A 26,993-nucleotide genomic window follows, 5' to 3' on the forward strand; every position below is an offset into this window, starting at 1 on the left:
ACAACCTGGATGGAAGAATTTGCAGAGAAAATGAGATGCCAGCAAAATGAAAATGAAGGAAATGAACTGTAGAGAAATGTCAAGTGAATTATTTCGGAAATTTCTTCCATTTCGCTGTGTCTTATCAAAAAATTTGTATCAAATGGAACCTTTAAGTATTCATGTTATCTTAACTTTCATCTGACATGAAGCAGATTAGCTAACAGTAGCGAATTTAGTATGCAGGAAAATGGAAAATGCACTTAAATAACAAATGTACACAAAAACCATCACAGAAAACATGCTGAGCACCATTTTTACAAACTCTGCTCTGAACTTGATAATCAGATGCGTTAATAATTCATCAGGACTGCTTCCTGCTCGGTGATGGTGCTGTCTAAGACACGGGGTAAGGCTCCTGCTTCTTCAGAACTGCAGGTTACTCCTAAATGCCAGGAGTGGCTTTTGATCCATGCCATTGCTCGTGGCTCTAAGGTCCTGTGGTGACCACAGAGGCTCTGAGAGTCCTTGACTTCTAGAGGTGATAACACGGACCTAGAGATCTTTTTTTTTTCTTTTCTTTTTTTTTTTTTTTTAAACGTTGACCTTAGGTATGCAGGGGCTGGGCCCAAACTTGCAAATGTGGGCCCCCCTTCTCCCAAAGTTCTGACACTGCTCTGTATTTTAAAGATGCTACATGGCCATTTCTGATATATGGCATAAGCAGGAGGTGCAGCTTTCCTGGACACGTGCCGTAACTTCCTGCCTGCCCCGGAGGTCTTGCAGGTCCCACACAGGCTGGATATTTATTCCTTTTTTAACAGATGTATTGGTTTGGATTTTACTGGGTTTTACTGGATTTATTCTTTTTTAACAGATCATGGCTGTCACTTTATGCATTTTCCTTCTTTGTATGGCAAGCTTCTTGGAGCAGAACAAGTGTATATGGGAACATGTGGAACAGTGATTTACATTAATTACTCCCTAAGTGACCGGTTTCCCTAGGAAGCTCTCCCGCTGTGAGATGTACGTAGATGCACATGACACTCATAGCGATGCTGCAGTGCTCTTTGAAGATTTCATGCTTCCTGTGCCACAGTCAGATTTGTCACGTTGGAGGGTATCAGCCTCTCAGAAGCTGCTACGCTGGAAAGGCAAACAACATATGCTAGAAATGCAAACACGTGTTGTTACATTTATTACGAGAACTGCTGATGAAAATGAAATACAGAATGATCCTTTATACATTGTGAGCTTGACCATGTTTATGCACAGTAAGAGAAAGTGTGATATCACCACTTTGTTGGTTAGAACAGAGGAGAGAGAAATTAGTAAACAACAAAAACCTTGTCATTTTTCAGGGTCAGAATAAAACTCAATATTTTATGTTGGTTTTGAAGGGAGAAGGAAAAGAAAATTTAATGTCATCTAAATAGAGAAATGGAAAGCTTGAATGGTAAAAGCACCATGGTTTTATTGAAGGCATTGCATATATGCACCAGTATAGGTATTTAGAGATGTATGGTCCTGTGAAATAATTGATCCTATGCCTTTCTAAGTGTTAAAAACGCAGAATTCTTTGGGAAGATGTGGTTGTTTTTGCATAAAAACAACCTCCTCCCAGAACCACTTCAGGTGGGTGGCAGCCACTGCCCTGTGCTCAGCACTGCGTGCCGTGCTCTCACCACAAAGGCTTCTGGACTTTGACACATGCGTGGAGGCTATTGCTTACACCCAGTTAGTATTTGTCCCAGATCTCTCTGGTGCTTTATTTTGATGGTGGTTTTGAACACTTGCTGCATGTTCCATGCACAGGGACGACGCGCAGGCAGTGCCCAGCCAGGGCACCGTGGGCGATGGCACCGTGACGCTAGGGGCAGGTGTCCCTGACCATGGCAGGGGGCAGGAGGTCTTTAAGGTCCCTTCCAACCCAAACCATTCTGTGATTCTGTGAGTGGGAACCAGGAGGCACTTGTTGGGAACAAATGCGTGTCAGGTGAAAGTCATTTCCTCCCTCAGAAAAGCTAGCGGCCCCGAGGTGAGGGGAGCGAGGGCTGTGGTCGCGCGCTTTGACTTTGCAGTTTATTAGAAAAGAGCCTCTGAGGGACAGAGACCGTTCACACATCACCTCCCAGCTCGCCATTTCCCCTGGCAGGTGGATATTACTGTTTTCTTTGGTGATGAACAAACTAGAGAACTCTTCAGCTTCCTCTGAAGACAAAAGAGTATCTTTTTTTTTTTTTTAATCAATTCAGAATGAAAAAGTTAACTGAATTGCCTTAATTTCTGTCCATCATTGTTAACATTTGTTGTAAGCCCCATCCACTAATGGTTTTGCGTAATTCCTAAGGTTACTTTTGTTCCTGTTACATTTAACCCCCACAGCCCTTTCTCTTCTGTATGCTTGTCCTTCCACCACCGGGGTGTTTTCCCTTGCTGCCAGCAGGCTCACCGCCCAGCTCACCGTGCCTTGCAGGCTGCTCGAGAGCACATTTGCACCGCTCTGGAGTGAGCGAGGGATCCCTCCGTGCCCACAGCCCGTGAGTACCTGAGCTCACTGCTGCCACTATTCTACGTCCATCCAAGACTCTGAATTATGCTTGGTAGAGGCTTTTTCTTTCATATTTGATATGTGTATATATATATAGTCATAGGTCAGTCTAATGAAACTATTGGATGATAGCAAATGCTATATTTACTCCTTAAGGACGCTTTTATTTTTTTAATGCATTTGTTTTTTAAGATAAAGACCATATAGTCCAAAAGGAAAACAGACAAACAAAACAACACCGACCAACCAACCCAAGATATTCAGCATCACTGTGAAATTTCAGAGGACTAGAAGGGGAAAAATGCCAGACATTTTACTGTGATCCTGGTATATTCTAGTCTTGAAGCTTAGGAGTTCAAAGCTATAGAACGAAGGACGTCTATAAGGTAGATTTTTAGAAGGTTTCTCTGTTACTGTTAGCTATGCTGTTTGACAAATCCATCTGCATATGGATAACCCTCCTGGCTGCATATGGCAAGTCAAAAAAAGAAAGTGAATAAGAATATAATCACCCTCCCTACACCATACCCATTTACGCTCCAAACATTCAGGCCCTGAAGGATTAGAGCTGAAGCTTTTTTTGTTGCGTTTCAGCGCTCATTGGCTCAAAGATAGCAGAGTTATTTGCTGAGGGATGGACTAGTCCTGAGAGAAGTCTCTCCTGCAGAAACAGGATCTGTTTTGAATACCTTTATCAGAAAATGCCCACCAGACAGAAGCAAAAGCTAGTTTACATCTATTCTCCTCAGAAACGGGCTCTGGCTTGGCCATTGGAATACTCCTGTATATTCTTTCCATCCCACTGATAGCTCTGGACCTGCTGCGCATTTTTATATTTTCTCTGAGCTTCCCGTGCAGAGCTAAACATCCACTTCATAACTCTGACAATGCCTGAACAGAGAAGCATGGCTTCATCATAGAGAACAAATAAAAGGCAGAGGCAGACCCTGTAGATGAAGATTGCTGTTATGGTAATTCAGAGTAGGAGATAATGACTGGCTGAACAGAATTAAATCATTTAGCTTTTGCTTAAACAAACAAAAACAAAAAACTAACAAAGAAAAATAAACAGCTCTAAGAATGGATAAAAAGAGTTTTGAATGAGGAGCATCAAAAAATATTGTTATTTAAACTCAGGACGTATTTATGACAAGGCACTGCAAAATACAGAATGGCATCTGAACTGGGAAGAGTAGAAAAGACCAGAGGGAACCAAACTCATGATCGTGATCCCTTCCTGTCCTTTAAAAGGGCTGTGCGAAAAAATCCTCTTTTTGCACAAATTCTGTTTTCTTTATTGCTCTATCCTACAGCAGCTTTCAGTTGTGCTGGGTCCAGATGCACATTTTTATTGGTGTACATAGGGCTTGGGCACTGCAGTGATCAGGGCCCATCTCCTCCTTCCATGTTGAATTAGAAGATACTTTGTATACTTTAGGAGGTGTCTCTGCATTATGGGCAACAGCTACTGATACTGTGAGAAAAAAAAAAATAAATCTGCTCAAATCTGAAGCAAAATTACTCAGGCAAACTTTACTGCAAGTGAGCTTAGCAATGGAGTGTGCTGTTATTGCATTATACCTGCTGAGACGTTGGTAAAAATGGCATCGCCAGCTGCCTGCTAATAACTATGGAACATATTAACACTTTCCAGTGGATAGTTTAATTGCTTCCTCCCTCAGGAAAACAAATTTCATAAACCTCAGCCTGTTGTTATTTATGACACATTTAAAGCTTTTTCAATAATCTCAGCAGTGAATTATTGTACATGGATGCAACATGAGAAAGGCAGACGTGCTGCAGCCCAGCATTACGAAGCCCTATCGAATATTTGCTCTATTGCTTTTGTTGTTACAGTCTGTTTTCCCACTGGAACATTAAAATCCGAGACTGGCTATAACAACCGTTGAATGATAAAAATAAAGATAATGGCATCTAAAATGGGATTTCAGTGTAATGAGCTATGGTAACGCTGATACTCGAGTACTTGCTGGTGACCTCGGAGCAGTGCCGAGTGCCCATCCAACGCTGCTGCTGCGCGCTGAACGAGATGAAAGCGGCGCTTTCGCTGCCGAGTAAGGGCTCGGGAAGGGAAGGGCTGGGTCAGAAATGGGCTTAGGGGCTGCAGTGGAAACACCGGATGGTGTCGTAGCAAAACTGGCCTCTGTCCTTAAAGCATCTCTGGGCGAGGGGGGATGCGTGGAGAGACCCCCCGCGTCCGGGCTGAGGGCTCGGGTTCGGTTCCAAGCCAGCAGGTGGATGTGTGCTCTGTGCCTGCCCTTTCACGGCCCACAGCCGGGCGGCTGCCCTCGGCCTCCTGCAGGACCCGAAGGGCTGGCGGTGGTGGTGGGAAGGCCGTGTGGCAGTGGGGCCAACGCGTCCCCTCGTGCCCGGCTGCTGCTAACATTGCTCTCGCTCAGCTTCTCTCCCTGGGTGTGCCCAAGGCTCAATTTCACTTTTGTGCCTACTTTCTGAGGATCTTTAGCTATGCAGCTCTCAGAGCGGAATTGTTGCCTGCTTGACTGCTACTTGTAGCCTGCCAAATCTGACCACCATGTAATTAACAGAGTTTTTGACAAGCTAGGCTAAAGGGATGTTGTTTTTTTTTAAATTGTAGAGGCAAGCACTTGAAGGTCAAATCCATTTTTGTCCCTGTAGCCTTAATGCTTCTCCATACATTTCCAGCCTGTGCATTGAATGGAAAAGATATCATGTGAGCACGTAATTACAGACTGTATTATAGAGCAATAATTCCTCAGCAAGACAGCTAAAGACTGACTGAGAGCTAATCTATCCAAAACCAATATACCAGTCCCAGCACAGGCTGGACTCGGGCCAGGATGTAAGCCAGGAACAGCTTTCGTGACACTGATGAATACGGTTTAGCTGCTGATGGATGGAGAGCAGACATCCCCTTTTATCCTTCTAGACCACTCTGGCATTCAATTCCGTGCCACTACCCTGCCTGAAAGTAAGGGCAAGGCGTTCAAGAACGTGCTGACACTTTTTGAGCTTTTTCCCCGAGAAGCAGTGGCAGCAAACGGCGTTTCTGCTGGCAGAGCAGACCGCGGAGCCGTGCAGGTCTCAGCTCCCGTTGGCAGCAGCAGCTGAGCACCAGAGGTGCCCCTGCGGCCTGCGCGGTGCCGGCGCCGTGAGGGTGGCCGGCCAGGACAGGGCCCGCTGAGGACAGGCGGCTCGGGGCAGGAGGCCGCAGCAGAGGGCTGGGCACAGGCCGGGTGTAACGCTGCCGTTCTGGTCATTAGGGTAACGCTGGTGTAAGTGCGAGCTCCGAGCTGCAGGCCTGCGGTGCCGCGGGGTGTCCGTGCCGGGCTGTGTGCCGGCACGGTGCGTGATACACACAGCGGCCCTCTTCTGACGTTGTTTTTGTCAGCTTCCTACACAGAATGCAACCAAGAGAAGGAAAACAGCGAATGTGGGCAACGGATCACTGAGCCAGGCCTGGAGGGAGTGCGAGGGGAGCAGCAAACAGAAATCCCCAGCTGCTGGCTGAGCCCTCGCTGGATGGGAAGCCCTGCTCGGAAGAGAGGCTTTAACAGCTCTGCTTACCCCCCTCACCCAGCGCTGGTAATTCTCATAATGGGAAATGCGAAGGAGTTTAAAAGAGAACATTTATTATATCATTTCCTGTATTACTTAAAGTCTCAGACTATCAAACCAAATTCAAAGCAACTTTGGGAATGTTAAGGTACTTTTGAAATAAGTGGATGTTGCTGCTATATTTCTGTCTACTGGATCAGCCAAAGTGACAGCTAAACAGAAAATCCATTAGAAAATTTATATGTGTACTGTTGTTTGGAAGTTGGAAGAAAACATATTTTGATGTTTAGATACAAGAAGTATGATGTTCAGGGACTGGAATAATCCCCACAGGACACAGTTCATTCGCAGTACATCATCCAAGGACAGTCAGCTTCAGGCTCCTCTTTAATTTCCTGGTGAGCTTCAGAGCAATATTTATTCTGCAGACAAAAAAAAAAAAATTAAAAAAGAGAGAGAAAACAACCCTGCATCTAGTGAATATTTATATCAGAAGGGGAAGGATTCTTTAATAACTGATAGTACATAAATCCATGAATAGGAGAGATGGGAACAAAAATTGAAAGGTCTAAGTGTGCGGACAGTTTGGTTGTAATTTCTAATTAGAAGGACTATAGAAGATAAGCATTATGCTCATGATTCATTTTAATATAGATGGAAGAGTAGGAGTTTCGAGCCAGCATTTTGTAAGACTTTCCACCCACCACACTGGCTGTAAATCCACCACATCACCTGTGACAGCCGGAGTGCCCCGTGTAGCGCCCACGGCGCTGGGCTGGGGCATGGCACAGTGCCTGTGCACCCCACGGATGGCACCCCACCATCAGGAGGGTGCGCGGCGTGGCGGGGCTGCATGCTGACACCTGCAGCCCATTTCTGGAAAAAAAAAAGAGAGGAGCAGGGTGAGCAGGGCCCCGGAGCAGGCAGGTGAGCTCTGGCCTGAGCATGCCCACGCTGAGCAGAAGTTGTACCTGGCAGGTATTCATCCTATAGGGACATAGGTTTGGGACATGCAAAAACTGCAAAGATGCGCACTTCTTTAGCAAAAATTAGAGTATTTTTTGGCTTACTCACACAGCAAATGACTGTAAGTATGGTGTCTTTTTAAAAAAAAAAAATACTAGAGCAAAAAAAAAATTTTGACATTTGTTAAGGTGAAACGTCCTTACTGGATGATGAGGTTGGAAGCAGAGCTCCCGAGCTTGCTGGGCCCAGCCTCCTGCCCGCAGTGGGTCAGTGCCAGCAGCGTGTGTAGGATCCTACCCCGGCAAGTTTTCAGTATCCCCAAGGACTTTAACAGTACTAGAAGTATTTGGAAGAATAGAGGCAGAAACCAGTGTGGTTCATGCAGGGCTTTAGCACTGAGTGTATCTAAACTGTGGATTGCAAAGCCATGGCTTGAGAACAAAAGCAACTGTTGAAAACCCACAAAACCACTGTACCACTTCCAGCTGGCAGCCGAGATCCATCAAAGTCTCATTAAGCAAATGCCTCCCTTGCAAAAGAATATGAAAGATTGGGAAAAAAAAAAAAAAAAAAAACAAGGTGTGTGCATTTCTGAGCAACCATCTAAGAAAAGATAACAAGAGATATGGAAAATTTGCAATTGAGAATTTGGAAACATTGGAATAGCTGATGGAGAGATCTGGCAAAGGCATGACACCTTGTGAGAAGCAGCTTTAGAGGACAGAAATTTCCTTGTCGTGGATAACTCCCTGAGCAGCAGAGATAAATTATAGGTGTGTTTTTCAGTGAGTTCCCAATCTGGTTTTCACTTTGTTATGTCAAACTCAGCATGCACATGTTCATCATTGTCGCGGCCAAAATTTCCCTGTGCCATGAAAGACAGTGAAAGGCTTTTTAAATAGCTACCTTGCACTCCAGCAAGTGCCAGCCTGGGAAACGCACTCGGATGAATAATGCCGTCACTCGGTCTTGCTCGCAGAGAAGTTGAAATGTGAACACTGGCGACTACAGACACGGCACAGCCAGGAGCTCAGTGGTGGAACAGATGTAGGAGTGAAAGCTCTCGCCTCTCAGCTATTCCCTGCCAGCCCTCAGCTGCGGCACGGTGACTAAGGAGCTCGTAGCTGTGCTCTGCAGAGTAAGCTGATTAACATAAATCCTTTCCAGCAGCAGCTTGAGCTACTCCTTGGTGCTTTGCATTAAGTGGCCAGGCAGGGTGGGGAGCTGTCCCCCCGTGTAAGGATGCTGGCGGGGAAGGTCGGGTGGCATCCAGGGACGATGCCCTGGTGGCTCTGTGGGCACACTGGACGTGTGTCCTGTCCCTCCCAAGAGCAACCCTCAAAAACTACGGTTTAAGTCTTGCCCTGGATTTAGAGGTTGAGTGGAGAGGGGCCTTGGGGTGCCTTGATGCCAACCTGCCTCACCCATTTCAGAGAGCCACGGAGGCAATTTTAAACAGGAAAAGATAAAGAAAGATGCTGGTGGATACTGTCTCCTCTCTTCTCAGCACCTGTGGATTTTCCATTGAAAAATCGAGTGGGTTGTAGGAGAGAATAATAGTATAAATCAAGTTGTATTTCGATTATAATGACGAAGGGGGAACACACTTTCTATATGCTAAATATATTCATGCAGTTATATTATAGTAACATTCCTTAAATTGATGACATTTATCAGTTGAGGAAAACAAATTGCTATATACAGAAGAAAATAATTAAAGGAAAGGGAAGAATAATAGCAGCATCACAGCAGTCAAGTCTAGCAATGTCTTAACAGAAATATTGATGTTCTTTTGGATGCGTGTCAAGGAGAAATGGAAAGATAGCAGGGCAATTTCTCCTGCAGTTATAACTACAAAATATCTTTAAACTCTTGCAGTCATATATACCCAGGATGAAATTTTGTTTCCAGCAGACTGGCTTGTCTTTGCTTTCCCTGATAGGAAAAAGAAAAATTAGTTACAGGGGAATTTTTGTTTATTTGTCTTTTTGGAACCTGTTGCGTGTCATCTATGCTATGCTTAACCTAATGTATCGCTGAGAAAAAGAGGAAAAAATACAACCTGCAAGTGTAGGGATCATTATGGTGAGGCCCGGTGGTGCTGTTACACTTATTTAAAGGGGCTATCGGCCTTTTCATCATTTCCCCTCTTTCTTTCCAGCTGCTGCTGATTTGGCTGAGATGTTTGTCCAAACTTCACAGGCCGGGAGCAGGCTCACATCACCCAAGTGGCTGGAATTAAACTCCACGTTCTTAAGGAAAGGGCTGGTTTTTCACTGCAAGGATCGCACATCTGGGAACATCTGGAGTTCAACCGGTGTCGCTGCATCTGACTGGGCCCGCTCAGACTCCGGCAACGCAAAGCACGTGGGAGAGGCTCACATCACCTCATTATCAGCCTGTCAGTGCCTAATTGAACAGATGCAGTGCTGCGCGTGTGTGCAGCATTACTTATACATTCACCTAATATATATACATATCAGAGGTGCTTGATGGGCCTTTTATTACAACGCCAGAATATAGCACCATTGCTAAAGCTGTCAGGGCTTATATCGCTTGAAAAATAATTGTCCAGTCCCTGGTTAGTGCTTAACACAACAGTTTTCCTAGGCCATAATATAAAGCATGACAGTGATGTACTGCTGCTGCACCTCGTAACTGAATTCCAGGGCCCACGTTTCTCGGGTTTTACCAGGGACGTTCACGTCGAGATTGCAAATAGCCATGCAAACCCCGCTGCCAGAGCTCCCTGGTGAAGGAGGCGATGCCGATCACATCTGCCTAAATGCTCCGATCCCACACCGGTTGCACCGATGGAAATATTGCAGCGGGCATTGAGTTTGCTGCATGGGGCACTGAGCACCCGGGGCAGCCGGGGGCAGTTCTGGGTCTGGGCTGCTCTGGAGCCCAGATCTGACACATGGAGGCTTGCAAGGTAAGTGGGAACCACTGGGAATTGACAGCAAACTTGTATGAAGTTTTCCTAAATTGTGCATGCTTGTTTTTAACTCTGGCTTCCTTTACAGATGTTCTTATAAACAGAAAACAGCTTGTTAACAGTAGCAAAATGGAAATTTCCTCTGTGCGATATAAATTTCAGTGATATACATGAATATAAAACAGTGTAAAACTACACTCTTCTCTGCAAAAACAAATGTGCCTTTACATTGCACAGGAAAAACTAATACATTACAGTCATTAGGAAATATATAACGTTGACATTAATTGAAGTGAAATGAGGGTGTGCTTGAACTAATAGAACTGAGGGAAAACAGGTGAATTGTGTTTTGTAACTGATGGAGCTACTCTGTACGAGAATGATTTCTGTGCTTGGTGTGACTGTAATCCATCACCAGCATGGTAAGTGAACAGGATTTTGGTGAAAGCATCTACCCAGAAGTAGATTTTTGTGTAGCTTACCCAAATGCCCATGCTCACATGTCACAGCACAAAGGAATAAATATACTTCCCATGTATATTCAGCAATGGTACCAGTGCACGTTCCCTGCCTGGAGATAGAGGTGGACTCAAGGATATGTACCATTGACAGAAAATTAATAGTATGTATTTCTAAAATGCCTCTGTATTTTGGTAGTGTAAATTTTATACTTCTTTCAAGCATAGCTGTCCTTTTGGTGACATCATGTTTTTTATTGTATTTTACTGTCCACTACCACGCAATACATAGATCTTCTACTCACCAAAAGAGGACGTGCTCTTGTCAACTAAGGCAGTTATTCAGCATCCCGAAGGTAAGGGACATGTAATGGCTCGGTAGAGAGATGTTTAGGAACTCCACTGCTGACAGTGCAACTTTTGTGTTACATTTTATACGATTGAGAAATTATCAACCTGACATTAAAACAAGTCTTGCTTTAAGGGGGTATAATTTTTGCTAATGGATTGCTACGTTTCATTTCCATATTTTTTTCCAGCAATTTTATGCTTAAATATCATTGCCCCTTTGAATTATGTGAGGCTCTTTTTGCTGTGAGGTTCCAGCAATTTGCCTTTGCTAGCTTCATGTGTGTAATTAGTTTAATTAGCACTACAGCTTTAATGGGAGCATTGGTGGATGCCGCATGCACTCTGTTCTTCACTGGACAAAGTCAAATGTTGTGTTTCTTAATCAGCTGCAGCTGAAGTGCTCCAGCCCTTACAAGGCGTTGTGCCTGAGCAGAGCTGACACATTTTGCCACATTTTCAGAAAGCACTATATTCTTTATTTTGGCTAAAATATCTGCCTCCATCTGGCCTGTGCTTAGGAAATGTGCGTGCACGTTGGGCATGCTCAGTGAACTCCTTTTCACGGCTTTCAAAATACGTTACCTTGGCCTTTCAGGTAATCCCTAATTATTAATGGCACACAAAACAAATAGTATTCTTCCTGTCTGGGAGCAGTGCCTGCATAATGGATGGGGAGAATCAGACGCAATGCATCTTCTTAATACAGAATAAAGATATTTCACGAAACCCAGGAAAAGCTTGACATTGAAAACAGCTCCTGGGGAACTGTCAAGATGACAATAGAAAAAGCATTAACGATTCATCAATGTGCCATTAGCCCTGCATGTTAGACCTGATGCTGTGTGAAGTCAATAGATCATTTTTATGCCCTACAATAGAAAGAATTGAGTTGAAATGGAAGCATATGACCTCTAGGCTACATTAAACCATTACTAAGAAAAAGATCATTATCTTAAAAACTGCAAAACCATATTCATTTGGTCTATTTGTCTGTTGGACTCTGAACATTTTTATCTGTTTACTCTTATTTCACCTTGCTAGCAATGCGTAAATGCTCAGCAGAAGCTCAGAAACTCAAATGCAGTGATAGGAGAACACATTAGCCACTATGATCATCATCATTTTTAAAGAAAATGGTGTTTGTTTTGTACTTCAAACAGCTCTTTCAGTGGTGGTTGTGGCCAGTTTTCAGTTCAGGTCTCCCTTTATTAAAAAAAAATAAATATATATATATATGTATAAAATACCTACTTTATGTTCTCTATATGTTTTAAGATAAACAACTTTAAGCAATTAAAATACGCACACAAGAATCAACCTTTTTCTCCTTAAAAGCGCAGTTCTTTAAAAAGGAAACTTTCAGGAGGGAAGCTCAGTTGTGTCTGTTCAAAGGACCCTGTTTTTACTCATCATGCAAATGCCACGAGCATATCAATCCCCACCTCGGGACTGCACGCACCGATCTGTGCACCCAGTCTGAGATCAGCGACTCTGAAAGTAAAGATCCACGATGGGCTCTGTTATTGTCGGAAAGGAACCGTCATCATCAAAGCACCACAATGTGTCTTCTTCATTTTGCTCCTGGAGGCCAAACTGTTTTGGAAGATTACATTTTACCTGCAGATATTTGTAATAAAGAGTGTCTGAGTACGTCTCTTGTTTATGTGTTGACTGCAGTGAAACTCATATAGACCTTAATGCTGTGTTCCTGCTCGTTGGAGAGACAGTGCTATCAATTCGGGAGCCTATTGAAAGGAGCGATTTCATTTCTAGGCTCACTGCTGGTTCAGACAAAGGCTACCCTGGCAGGAGCAGAGGTTTTGTATTGCACGCAGGCAAATTGGACGGGACTTTGCTCGAGGAGGGAGCTGCTCCCCCATCCTATACAACATTTTTTTTTTCTTTAATGTTTGTGCTCAGCAGTGGTTTCAATTAGTTTTATTTTAATTTCAGTAGAGTATATTACTCCATTCCACATTGATTTCTAAACAACTGGTTTTATTGATTTAAGACACTAAAGCTGTCATAGCAATGTGGTAATAATACAATAAAACAACAATAGGTTTTTATTTTGCTTGGCTGCAAAGCAGCCTAATGTTGGAACGTGCAGCAAGTCCACGACAGCAACACTGCTGTGGCGTTAAAGCCTGGCACACACACACACATCTGGGCAGCCAACCACGGCGCCGGGTTTTCACAGGAATGGGAGAATTTCTACTAACGTGAATGCCAACAGTGAGCGTTCACCCCCCAAACCCAACAGGTGGAGTTCGAAGGATGAGCTGCAGGTTAACGCACACACAGGAAACACAATGTCTAGGGCTGCTCTCAGATGCATTACGCAAAAACTTGGAAAACTTCATGGACGCTACTGAATTAAGCTGCTGTAAAACCACTGATGAGAAGGAACCCCGAGGAAGCCATGATTGTGCCTATCCAGCATGGAAACTCACAGTAACTGTTCTTCCCTTGTTTTCATACTGTTTCCATCTGTGTGTATTCCAAACATAATTTTCTTTTATTTTTTTTTAATTCCTGTTTTTAAACCTAGCTGTTTTAAGCACTGTTTCTTACCCTCGGTCAATCCAGGGATCGCGGTACTTTTGGTTGGAAGGGGAACAGCTCTGAATTAAAAGCTGGTAAAATTATGAAACTGAAAAGAACCATATTATTATATGCTATTATTATGACTTTTGTTTTTTTTCCTTGCTTGATATTATTTTGGTTAAAGATTTCTTGTGTGCTTCCTGGTGGCTGGGGAGGATTGGATCCAGAAGAAAGCTGTTTGTGTAAGTGCTGGGTGGGCACTAACACTTTGATGTAAGTCCCAGCCCCTGACAATGCTGAAGGAGGACGAGTGGTGCTGGTGGTACTGATGATGCATTTCACCTGGCTTCTGCTCACCTGATTGCTTCTTAAAGCACCGGGGGTATAGCTAAGTGGCCACATATATATTGAAGGCTGTGGAAAAACAAAGGTGGGGAGGAGGCCTCTGAAACTGGCTTAATAACAGAAGTCCACAGCTGTAGATGGATAAGTGAAGGTAAGAGTCTGACTGATGACGTATTTAATAATTTTTGATTGAGATATTGCAAATAAGATCCAGAGGCATAGAAACTCTGATTTACCCCCAGAATGATTAACTGGCATTGTAGGAAAGTTTCTGTTAATGGCTTCTTCAGAAACAAAAGGTGAAAAATACCTGTCAGGTCTCACAGAAAAGCGAATTACAGATGTAACTGGCATTTTCCCCTGCACTTTCTTGAAGCATCTTTGGGATGTGTGTATCATTTTACTTAATGATGCACAGCAGAGATCAGGAAAGGAGTGCTATTTTTTTATAGTTGCAATAATTAGGTGAAGACTTAGTAGTAGAAATGGGCAAACAGAATTAAGCATCTTATTTAATGGAAAACAAGAAACCTATACACCAGAGTAAATACAGTTCAACGGGTATCTGAAAGCTAAATGACATATGCCATATGCATTAATGGCATTAGAACATGTTTTAGTGCAAAAACTTTTTTTAAAATAGTTTCGCGTTTAAAACCATTTGTATAGTCAAAGTACTCAGCAGGCTGGGATTTTGGGGGTTGCCACCGCTCCGTGTTCCCGGCAGCTGAATGTGTCACAAAGCTGGATCCTTGAGGCAAGCCGGGGATGGGGAGGCCGTTGTGTGCCTCGTGAGCAGCGATGCGTTTATCTGATTTCTTACCTACGGGCCCTGCTCGTTTTTCTAAAACAAACATTTAATTGTTATGCAAGAAGTCAGTCAGCTGTGAACGCCCTTACTGAATAAAACAAAAGGAAAACATTTAGGTTCTTTTCCTTTTTACAGGATTAATATATTTGTTTCACAAGAATTATCTTAATCCGGTAGCTGTCCTTCAACAAGTTATAAACAAGAGCGATGTCTTTCCACCAATGAATTTCATTTAACTGGCTCAGATTGTTTATGAGATGTTTTCAGCTCTGAGTCCCTAACAGTAATAACTTGTTCAAATAAATTAATATCAAAAATCCCTTGATATCCCCCAAATAATCAAATTCCTTTGTCAACAACATCCCCAAATAACTTGTGTTGACTTTAGTGAAAGTTTGTCAGAATTACAGACTTAACTGAGAAGCACAACTCTTCTGCCCTGAGCCCAGGACTGCTAATTTCCAAGTTGAATAAGTGTTCTGGTCTGCAAAGATCTCTCAAGTTCTTTTTCAGCAAAAATAGGTCAGAGGAAATGAAGACTAAGGCCACCGTTTGTGAGATGCACCAAATGGGAAGCACCCCGACTGTGCCGTTCCCTCCCTAGCACGGCATCTGAAGACAGGTCAATGACGTTTTGGGGTGGGACCCGATGATCTCCTGAGGTCCCTCCCAACCCCTACCATTCTGTGAAACACGGCACTGGTGCCCCTCACCGCCCTGCCGCAGAGCTGGTGCCGGCACGCCGGTGTCTGGGTGTCCGTGGGCACGCAACCCGCAGGGCACAAGTCACACCTTCCTGCCGAGGGTGCTGGCGGTCCTGGGGCTGGCTGCCCACCTCTGTTCCCTCTGCACGTCCAGCAGTCCGAAATAAATCACCAAAAGCCTGTCTCTTCTCCCTCCTGCCTGGGAGCCCCCAAGGTTGTCCCACTGAGCTCCCCCCTCCTCGGCCTCCTGGCTTCAGTGAGTTATATCCTAAATGTCCCAGCTGCAAAAATTATGGAAGTGCATTTTCTCCCGAAGCTTTAATTGCTAGGTGTTGGAAATATTGTGAAGTTCAGAAATGGTGTGTAACCATGATGCTTAGCCAAGTGTCACAGCAGCAAAAAGCTGAGCTGTGTTAGACCGTCTGCTGGGGCTCCTTTGCTGTGACTTCACAGCTTGCTCGGACCAGATGCTTTCTCCCCCTTTCTTCCTTCAGAGATACTTTGGCAGGCCAGTCCAAACACAAATATTAAATATTTTATGCACATGAAAACAGTACAAAGCAATTTTAGTAAAATAGAAGATCTTTTGGTTGGGAGTTGAGCAGGCTGTAAATGTCTGAGGATTAAGGATAATTTACACCCCTGGGACTAGCCACAGAGGATTACAGCCTCGTGGAACCATTTACCTTGAGAAAAATGACAAAATTTCCAAGGACTGATAGTTTCTTTAGAGAAGATTTGAAGCTTGGGCTGCACTTGTCTTGAGCTTATCCACTATCAATTCCAGTTCATACAAAGACATTTGCTCTGATTATTATTATATCCCTGCCCTTTCTTGCCCTTGAAGTATTGGCATTGTGGCTCTGAAGACAGATTCAATTAACAAACGGGATAGATGCTGACCTTTCTCAGATTGTTATTCTATCCTTGATTTGCTTTAGGGGAGAAATATTTCTTTCTTGTATAAATATGAAATAACAAATAAATAACCAAAAATTGATTTGTAGTTTCAAAAAAAAAAAAAAAGAGGGATGGGGGAGGAAAGAAATGAACTAGTCAAGCACGGACAGCGGTATTAGCTGAAGGGCTTCAGCACCTTGCACAGGGATTACTCACCAAGTACGCTGCTATCCATCACGATTACAGAGCTGGGGGATTTCTACAGTAGCTTTTTCCAGAGAATCAAGTAACTTAAGCAGCATAGCGCTTTTCACCTTTTTCTTGCCACTGTGACTGATTTTCTGCCGCCCAATGAGGAAATTTTCTCTTTGCTGCTTTTCCCGTGTTACAGACCTCAGCATCGCCCGTGGCTGCCGGGCTGGTAGGGCAGGGTGGCAGGGCAGGGACAGGGACAGGGACAGGATGGCGGTGCTTTGGGGCATCCCCCGTCTGAACCCCTGTGGACGAGGCTCTGCTCTTCCTGAGGAAAGGTGAGTTTGGCCCTAGGGAGCTCACTGAACACGGGTGGTGATTTTAGCAATCCTCCTCCTCTCCATATTCATGTCTGGCATCCATGTGTGACCAGGTCCAATGTCCCGGTGAAAGGACTTTTGTCTCACTTGTTTACCTTGGATCAGGCCCATAAACCCACAGTTATCCCAAAATTATTTTATTATATTTGGTGTTTATTCATTTTTTCCTAGTACAAACTAAAGTGGAGGTGGGAGCTGGGAATGCAGCTGCTCGCAGCTCTCGTGGTGGGTGAGGGAAGCACACGTTGCCTGTTGCGCTTCTTCAGCTTCAGCCACAAGCAAACAGTGGCTGGAATTAACTTGCTTTCTGCTCAACAAACACATCAAGGAAAAAACCTGCTTCATTTATATTCGCATTCCCCAAAATTTTATACTTCTTTTTTTTATACTTCTAAACAGCTTTCCTCCCCTCTCTGCCCCCGCCTCCCCATGCACAGACTTGGGAAAAGATCAAACAGTGCCTTATTTTTCCTTACCAATGATGTAATTTTCTTACAGTGTTAGTTGTTAAGAAATTTTGGGATGAATCAGCATGTAAAAAAGAAAAAAAGGCAATTAATATTTTAATAGTACTAATTATTTTATAATTATAATTATGTAAAATATCATAATTATTTTAATGCTATCATGCTACAAGTATTAAATTTAAACCTTTTTAAATACTAGTCCTGAATCTGTCCCTTTTTCTCGGTCTACTACATTATTCTCTGGGTTGCTCCACTCACAGCTGCGAGTCAGTCTTGTTGCTGACTTGTATTATTTCTGCTATAGTTGAATTCTTCAGATTGGATTTAATTCCTGTTTTTAAAGTCACTGGGTTTGTGTTAGCCAGGTGGGTGCTACCCGACCTGCTTGTCCCACCCGTTTGGGGAGAAAGCTTTCCGCAGGACAGCTGGAGCCTACTGGCAGCGGGTCCCAATCTCGTGCTCAAGCCACAAGCCGAGAAAGGGAATTTGCATGGGTAGCCCGGAACAGTAAAATCAGAAAAGTCTTTGCTGGAACGGCAGAAGGAATTGGGTGTTCCGGATGCTGTTTGGCATACCGTTATGCTATGCACTCACAGGGCCACTCCTTTCTGAAGTGTTATGAAACGTTTCTTACTAATATAGGAAGCGCAGTAACCACCCTTCCACCTTCTGATGCCTCTTGTCCTTGGACAGGCCAATGCTTATTCTTAAATAAACTCCCTCTCACGGGGCTGATGGTGGCAGCTGGATGTGGCGGGGGGGTGTGGAGCCCCCTGCCACCCTCTGTGGGGCCGGGGGCTGAGGCTGCAGCCCCGTGGGGCCAGCTGGGCGCTGAGCCTTGGGACTGGCAGGGCTCTGCTGTGCTCACGGGCTGCCGGAGACCCCACGCATGAACCCAACGGCTCCTTGCATCCTCTGCACGCCGAAAGGCAGCGTGACAGATGTGTACTTGTACTATTTATATCAATTATAACACCGAGATGATATTTGTTTGGCGTGCTGCTGAAAACCTATTGATCACCTAGTTTTTAACTTGATGCAGACAGCCGTACAGATTTGATTTATAAAAGAGATTTATTTTCTGTTTTGACAGAAACTGAAGACTTTTCTGCATAACTTATTAAAGTACAGATTAAAAGTGACGTGTTGATTTGTTACTAACTTTGAGGATTTCTTTCTATGCTGTTTGCCTCCAGCATTAAGCAGTCCACGGAACATGCAGCTCATATATGAATCCATCTCTTTATCTTTATTTTTAAGTCTCGGGCCTCATTCTGATGTTATGCATGCTGCATTCAACCAGCAAAAAGGTAAACAGAAAGACTGAATTTATGCCAGTAAGTCACAATAATCTGTTCAATGGCAAAATATTTAATCATGTTGAAATTGGAGGCCAGGTCCTCCCACATGGCTTTATTTTGGCATTGCAAAATGCACATTTTTTAAAGGTCAGAGCTTCTGATTTCCATATTCTCCTGTTTCTTTTTTTTTTTTTTTTTCTTTTTTTCCCCCCTGATAATTCAGTTCATTTGAATAGTGTGTTATCTAATATTTCACTACCAGGACTTCTGACCTTTTCAGCATTACTTTTCCTCCGTAAATGAGCTGTCCTTACCGCGCATTATTCCATACGCACACCCTCATATACCCAATTGTGGCCACATGAGAGGAAGAGTCAGGTGGCAGAAGGGTGCCAGGAGGAGGAGGAGGAGGAGGTGGCCGCACACCCACATGCATCGGCACTGCCCCAAGCTCTGCCCGTGTGCTCCAAGGTTCTGCAGCGTAACTGCAAGTGCAATTCTTCACTCAGGTTACACAGCTGAGCTCCTCCAGGCTATGAACGTGGCAGAATCCAAAGCAGACTCAGTCTTTGTGCAGTGGTTTTCCTCCCTGCTTTGCCAGCTGTAACAGCTGCTGAACTGCTGGATAGGGGCTGGTGAAAATCCAGCTCAGCTTCTCACTTGAGGAGCTCACAAAGGAATATGACTAAAAGCCTTGATCTTACATAAACTGCAAGTCAGTCTTGTGTAAATAGCGATATTAGGGCTCAGTAATACAATCAAACAGCCACAAGTCACTGGGGCAGTGAAAAAAATCCGGGAGTTTAAAGCACCTTCATTATTATTTATTGAGTATTAAAGTTGTAGGCACATTAGGAATATAAATGGATACACAAATGATCTAATTTACAATCGTTGTACACAGCCATCTATAATGGTTTTCTCTTTTAGAAAGGCAGATAACATCATTATTTTTTTCATTGTTTATCTTTTAGCAAGTCATTTTATTACTTACAATTTTAGTCAGTGATCATACGTTCAGTAAGAATGGTATGGAGCAAAGATATTAGATAATGCTTTGCTTTTTAGCCATACCTCGGCTTGTGTTTCCAGTTCCCTCCAGCGGCAGCCCGGGCCTGCTCCGACGCCTCTCGGCGGCACGGTTCCCACCGCCAGGCGCTGCCAAGCTGCCCGCTTCGCGCTGCGCGCACCCTTGGGCCGGCACACGGCGCGTCAGGCAAAATGCTGATGTGAAGCTAAATGGAAAGATTTTCCTTTCCGTTTACCATTTCGCGTTCAACCCAACAGAGTTAACGGCAACGTCATTGCCGTCTATTCGGTCTGAACAATAAATGTGAAGCCATTGAAGAAGGGGGTGCTGCCCGCAGCTGACCTCTCTTTGTGTCACCGGGGAGCAGGATGCCTGACTGACAACAGCGGCCGTGTCTGCAACGTCCCGCTTCCCAGAGCAGGGATGCTTCAGTGCGTGTTTCTTCGGTGCCAGGGAGACCAACCTCCAGTGCTGAGGCACGGTCTGCTCTGAAATCCAGCTCCACTCCAACCTGCAGAAGTAAATCTGGACGCGGGAGCTCCCTCAGGATTTTTGCTCCTGGTGATTCCGCTCTCAGACAGCTGGAAAAGAGAAGAAAGAGAAGAATCCCAACTTCTTTTTTTCTTTTTCTTTTTTTTTTCCCCCATTGTGTAAGTATACAGATGTGCTCTAGGATCAGGTAGACGTTTTGTGAAGGCTCAGGCGCAGTTTCTGTACTGAAGCAGTGTGTTCTTTCTTGTCAAGGCACAAACCTTTGATTTTAAGGAAATTGCCAGTTCATTTTCTGTTTCTTTTTAGAGACCCTCAAAAAAACCCCCCTTTTTCAGTGCAGTTCCAACCTCCTGATTTTCAGACACTAATGTCTCTTCTCTCCCATCTGCCTCCAGCCCCTTGCTGCCGGCACCGCCCAGGAAGGCCACGCTGGAGCTTTGATCCAGGGCTGCGCTATCCAACCCCTCCGTGTTTCAGGCACTGAATGTCAAGAATTGCCATCCCGATGAAGTCCTGGGCAGGCTGGGAGAGCCCCATTCCATCGTTCTTCAGCATCCTGTCTCTGGGAGGTGAAGAGGTGCCGTTGTGATCTGCAAAAGCTCAGGCAGAGCGTCTCTGCCGCGAGAGGCGCAGCTGGGGAAGGCTGCCGGGGAGCTGGGCGCAGCAGGGGCTGCCCGAATCCCCAGAACCTGGGGGGCTCTGTCAGATTTCCTCATCATCTGGCACCTGTGGAGTATTCTTATCAGCAGTACAGTATAACAGCGTACGATGTTATCATTTTCTTCGCTGTTTTTCTTCCCCTCTTTCCCCCAGATTAGGGAACTGTTCACATCTGTCTCCTTGGGATTTCCGCCGGTCTCTGAAGTAGCGAAGAAGGCATTAACAGAAATTAGAGACAGAAATAACAATTATTTATAGATTGTATAAACTATCCTTTAGAAAACAGACAGTAAATTGCATTTAAGTGATTTTCCATTTCTCAGATGTAAAAGAAGGTGTGTAACCCTTATAGGTATCAAGGTGAACATTCTTAGACCAAAATGACTGACGCTGCAGTCCTTTCACAAATGTTATGTGTTTCCTGACGAATGAATATGAGCAGAAAAGAAAATTAGAAATTTGACAACCTAGCACAAGGAGTGTTAATTTTCTACAGTTTTATCATTTACTTGCAGAATAACTTAATATATCTTTATCGCTCCTTCTCCTATCAAAGCTCTATAGACTCTAATATTCTACTCAGTGAACTGAAATATCTCTCAATATAAAGCCATCTTCGTCTAAAAGCATGGGGAACCATTACGGTATATTGTTATGTACACTAGTATTACCTAAGGAAACATTTAAAGGTTGGGAAAACAGATATTTTTAGAGAGTGGAAAACAAAGCTTCTAAATTAAAATTACACTTTTTCTTGATTTAATTCGATACTGTATTTCATCTTCTAACAAAATCCTTAGACATAGATGGGATAATCCTTTAATGGCGAACAAAGAAAAGAGAATTTTTGTGGGGTGTGGGCACAACCTGTGCTGCTCTGCCTCGGGGTGTGCAGGATGGGACCCCAGGCCCCCAACACCTCCATGGCCGCCCCCACAACGCAGGCACCACCCATGGGTGCCCGCTGCACCCTTGGGCTGCCTCCGAGAAGCAGGGTCTGGGGCTCGGCACAGCGGGCGAGGCGGTTCTCGAGCTCTTTGATAACCTTGCCGTTGGGCTGCTTTGCAGAATAAACCTTGCACACGGGTAAATGGCTGCTGAGCCCCGGGCAAAGGTGAGGTAGGCTGGCCCGTGTGTGGCCGACATCTCACCTCCCAGCCCTGACCTGACCCCAGCACGCACCGGGAGGGGGCTGTGGGAGGAGAAGCAGTTAGCTGGAATGAAAAATACACAAGGAGCAACCTCGTAATTTTTTTTTTTTTTTACCAAGTTTGCAGTTTCTTGCTTGAACGCTGGTATCAGACCTACCCACCTCCTCGCTGACCTGTGCTCCGTACCGGCCATCCTTTGTGCAGGAGGTGCGACCCCAGGACAGCAGCATCTCCAGGAACGTGGACAGGCAAAGAGAGGAGACCTCCGTGGTGCAAGGTGAGATTCGTGTGCTTGTCTTCACCGCGAACTCAAGGAGCAGGAAACGAGCAAAAAGTTATGAATGCTGCAGATGGTAGGAAACAGAGCATCTTTGGTGGGAGGCAGGGGCGGTGTTACTGTTTGCATTTGAATTCTGCTGCCTGTGATAACGTCGTGCACGTTCCTCTCATCCTCATTTTATTCCAGTTCATACATTTCCCAGTTTTTTGGGTCATTGAGTTTGTTCATGAGTTTAACAACAGCCAGTACCATGTGCACTGTAAATATGAGAACTCTGCAGAGCAGATAGCTATGGTGCGAGACTGCTCATATAATGCAAATATGCTTATTGCTGTTGGAGTTTCAGCCAGGGAGAAGTCCAGAAATTACCATTTTGAGAAATGTTTTTTATTTTTTTCCCTCATATTATTTACAGTGCACAGCTCACTGATGAAAACTGTTAGGGCTGAAATTGCTAAAGGAACTGAACCTCAAATATGTTTGAAGTCATTCCCGAAATGAAGCAGAGAGCACTTGTAATAAAAATAATACGTTCATCGTAAAGCACTTTCTGGAAAACACATTGTTATTTGACAATACTACAGAAAGCACGTGCAGAAAATGTTGGTATTCACGCTCACAGCTGATTTAATATCAACATTTTCTATTTTATGCCATATTTACATGAAGGATTGTAAATGGGGGCGTGTGTCCGTCCGTCCAGCCTGGTTGTCAGCATGGACGTGGGGGAGAGCCCCACCGGTTGATCCCTGTAGGTGGGTGCCGCCTCTGTGCCGGCGGGGCTGTGCCTGGGCACTGGAGTGCAGCACCGGGTGCCCTGGGAGTAGGCATGGCATGGCACAGCACAGGGTGGCATGGCATGGCACAGGGCGGCTGGCAAGCCGAGCGGTCATCTGATGCTTTTCTTGTCTGCACGCTGCCTCAGTTTCTCCCCTCTGTTAGAGACAGAACCACACACACGCATTGCAATTACTCAGCGTAGGGAAGTATTGAAAAACAACTGAAATGTCGGGAAAGTGTTGACTGGGAAGCTCTGAAAACACCAAGTCTCACTGGAATGTAGAATGTCAATTATTATAAATATATGGGCTTTTAAAGATTTAAAATTTAGTACATACAAATATTTTATGTGCTGGGAATTAATTTTATTTTGCTGTATGCAATGCAGTAGGTGTACCTGCAGCAATACATTAACAGAGCGTTAAAGCGGAGGAGCCATTTAAGTGGACATGACTCTAACTGCTCAGGTGGATGATTTGAAGTTCTCATTTTTAACATGCCTTAAACCACTGAAGTGTGCTTGAAATTAAGATATTTATTAGTCCTCTGCTTTCAGAATGAGGTACTTACCATCAGCCATCCAATAATGGAAAGCAACAGAAATGGCCAATTAGAAGCCCAAGACAGATGACATAAAACTTGTAGACAAACAAGCTCTCGACTAAAGAACCGCACACGGGTCCCAGCGCAGACCAGCATCATTTTTCCTGGCAGACAAGGACCTGTAAGGGCACACACCTAATGTCACACAGAGCTGACAGTTTAAATTCCGTACTTGCCATTGGCACACGGGTGGGACAAAGCCTTTGGCCGTGCTGTGTTGGCGTAACTGCTCCCAGCACCCGGCGCCTTTGCTAGGGCAGCAGTTCTCCTGCACATGTACGTCCTGTGGGACCACCTGGGTATGTGAAATTATGCCTGCCATTTCCTAATGCTGGGGCAAAAACGCTCAACGCGCTGCCCCAGTACGTTGCTTACCCCAGTGCCAGAGGTGGAGCTGTCCTGCTGCCCGCAGGGTGCCGCCGCCGCCCAGAGCCTCCGAGTGCCCCGGCACGTCCTGGTGTGGGGGCCGGCCCCTGCCCCAGCGCTGCCCTGTACAACCTGCAGTGAGAAGTGCCGTGCTGCGGGAACCGGCACCCACTGTTATCTCGCCGCTTCTATTGAATGCATATTATTGAATTTAATCAGTGGAATGAATTTGCTAATGGACTTGTTAATAAGCTTGCCATATCTAATGTTGATCATTTCTTCTGTTCCTTTTTTTATTTTTTTTTTTGGAATGAGAAAACAGAAAGCTGATGCTGCTACTGTTTGGCAGAATATATATATTTTTTTCTTGGAAGCGAAATCTCTTTTTAAAAGTATTTTATAGTAAACTCGAAGTTGCTTGTTAGAAATGGATAAGCTGGTGGATTTCATCCTCATTCTGCCAGCGGATCCCTAACGTCCAATTTGTAGATAAAATAGTCCAACAATCCCCTTGATGTGCTGACAAAGCGTAGGGCTGGGCTTGGTTGAATGCAGGGCCAAAAGTTATAGAAAACAGTTGTTGAGAACATGAGGTGTTCAGACAAAATACTGTGGTCAAAATATTTCCTCCCCTCCTGTCTCCAGGTCTACAAAGTCTTCAGAAACGAGCCGGTTCCCACCCACCAGCAGGAGCTGGGAACTCCGGTGTAGCCCCAGAGGTGGCAGTGGAAAGGCGGTGGGTGAGGCTGGAAAACTTTGGGCTGTGTTTGCTCACCTTCAGCTGTCCCGGGAGGGCTGTATAAAGTGCTGCAGGCTTTTTCGTATGCAGTGGACAGCTGTCGTTATTTATGACTCCCTTTTCTAACATTATAAGGCTTCAGCCTTACACATCATAAAGCTCAAATTAAAATGTGTCCCTCTGAGCTTTCACATTGTGCATGCAAACACCGTAAAGTGGCGTGGAAAATGAGCAATGACAGCATACTGCGTTCTGCATCACGCTTAATGGTAACCCAGAGTGCATCCTGACAGGTTTTATCTCCCGTTGTACATATAACATTCTGAAGAGCATCCTTTAATGTTCCTTTGCACTAGATTAGTTTAGATTAGGATCTACAGAAATGTTAAAGGTGGTCGATATCTATATGCTCCTGGTGCTCCCGACACAACAGAAAAATACTTCCCGCTGGTTGTGGTAGAATTTGAGATAACTCACCTTCGGTGAGACAGGTGACTTCTCATCTCGACGCCCGTTGCTCCTCTTCTCTCCCTTTGTTCCGCCGAGGAAGCAGCAGAGATGCAACGGCGCTGAGACCTCTTCTGGCGGGGGCTAATTCTGGGGTGAAGGAAGAGGTGCTGCAGGCTGTCAGGTTGTCAGCGGCGGGGTCCTCGTGGGGAATATCTTGCTCATTTGTGTCACCGAGCTTCGTGGTGAGCAGCAGGGGTATAGGAGGCGGCAGCATGGCAAAGCAAGTGTCCCTGAGGAGGGGCAGTTCACACGGTATCACACAGTACCAGAGGTGCATAACGAATCCACAGGCATTCCCGCGGGTGGATATTAGATTAACTCCTACAGGTGAAAATGCTGACCTTGGTCACGCACCCGTGCGCTTAAGCAATGCACTATACCCTTAGCTCTGCCTCTGCTCCCTGATGCAGGTTCAAGAAGATGAGGGTGAGGAAGAGGATGCTGGGGGGGGATTCCCTGCCCTGTCTGGTGACACCTCATTGAGCAATGTGCTGTGAAGGCCACAGCGAGTGTGAATTACATCGTACCGCAAAGGTAATCGCGTGCACCTGCCCGCATTTTCCCGGCACACCAAAAACCCCAGTGAGCAGCTGCACTTCCGTGGGGACGGCGTTGGGAGCGGGGTTTCTGCGGCATTCCCCGGGCCACCTCTGCCATGCAGAGGGACGTGGGTGCTGACAGCAAGCAGCACGGAGAGCAGCCCCCGCGGTTCTCACACTTGTTGGGCTGCTCTGGTACTTTAAGTGGATGTCTTCAGTTGAAAAGTGCAGGGAAAATGGAGACGTTCAGGAAAGAAAAGAGGAACTGGGCACTGGGGGACAAAAGACTTATCACCTTGCAAGAAAGGGATGAATATTGAAGGAGAAGAGAAGATAGATTGGGAGCTCATTTTGAAGGTTAAGATGGTTTTCCTTTTTCTTTTGTTTCTCCCCCATTCATTTAAATGAGAATTGCACAGAATAATAATCTACTTGTTTTGTCTGCGTGATAATTGCACTGATAATTTACTATGATTTAAATAATCAAATTCAGAGTTTTGTATGTCAGAGACTGAAAAAGGGCTTTCTTTAATCTCCGAAGATGCATATTCATGACGCCATTATATATATAGCTAAAGAAATTACAGTACCATTGTCTGCTTCAAACAAGTCATTCATTCCCTGCTCTTTAAAAGACAGATGAAACAGTCAAAACACAAGATGATTGATTTGTACTTTCAAAGTTCACCTCCTCTCACCTTGGTAATGGATTTCTTTATCTATCAGCAGCTATCTTCGTCATTTAGTGCCTGTCCAGTGCAACATATACTCAGGCTTAAGTGCTGTGTCAAGCAAATTTGTGCCTTGGCGCTTTCTGCCATCTGCAACTCACGCTTTGCTCTTGCAGCAGAACAGCATGCTCCCCCTGTGCGCTGTGCCTTGCGAGTTGTCTGTGCGAAATGCTGAGCTCGGGACAGAGCCGGGGCTGCTGCTGCCTGCCTGGGACGCGAGCCCCGGGGACGTCCCCGCAGCCCTATGCACACCCCGGCTCCCCACCCGCCCCTTCTTGTGGCTGGGCTTCAGCTGGAAGACGCGGGAGTCTCGTTTCCTATGCGTCTGTTCATTTTGTAGCATGGTATATCCTATACCTGTATTTTCTTGATTATGTTGTGTGCTGTTGGAGCTATGGATAATCATAAATGAAGGAAAATGATGGCTGTAAAAGCTGATGCCAGAATGGCCCCACTGAAGCCTGTGGGGTCTGGGCCGGGGCTGCGTGTACATGACGAGGCTCACAGGAGACCTCCCTGCAGTGCGCAAGATAAGGAACCCATGATAAGGAGCATCTCAGATTTTTATAACAGTCTGTTTTTGCACTGGATTTGAACAATTACTGCATTTAGCTAATTTATTGTACCAGATAATGAAAATACCTTAAGAGGCATCTTTATGGAA

The 26,993-nt window shown here is 44.9% G+C and overlaps 1 long non-coding RNA gene across 7 annotated transcripts in view; it reads left to right on the plus strand.

Moving 5' to 3' along the window:
• Positions 1-1,848: 1,848 nt before the first annotated feature.
• Positions 1,849-26,993, plus strand: part of LOC310902725 — a 28,850-nt gene continuing 3,705 nt past the window's right edge. Inside the window, exons 1-8 of one of the 7 annotated variants that reach the window (XR_014586922.1) lie at positions 1,849-2,134; positions 2,365-2,519; positions 5,922-8,192; positions 9,216-9,989; positions 10,538-13,844; positions 20,366-20,733; positions 21,901-22,058; positions 24,456-26,377. This is a non-coding gene — a long non-coding RNA (uncharacterized lncRNA). Of the gene's footprint in view, positions 2,135-2,364; positions 2,520-5,921; positions 8,193-9,215; positions 9,990-10,537; positions 13,845-20,365; positions 20,734-21,900; positions 22,059-24,455; positions 26,378-26,993 lie in introns of those variants that run through there. The other 6 variants (XR_014586925.1, XR_014586926.1, XR_014586923.1 and 3 more) reach the window with 6 other exon arrangements.

This window comes from Anser anser (assembly GCF_964211835.1).
Source record: "Anser anser genome assembly, chromosome: 7".
Lineage (NCBI taxonomy): Eukaryota > Metazoa > Chordata > Aves > Anseriformes > Anatidae > Anser > Anser anser.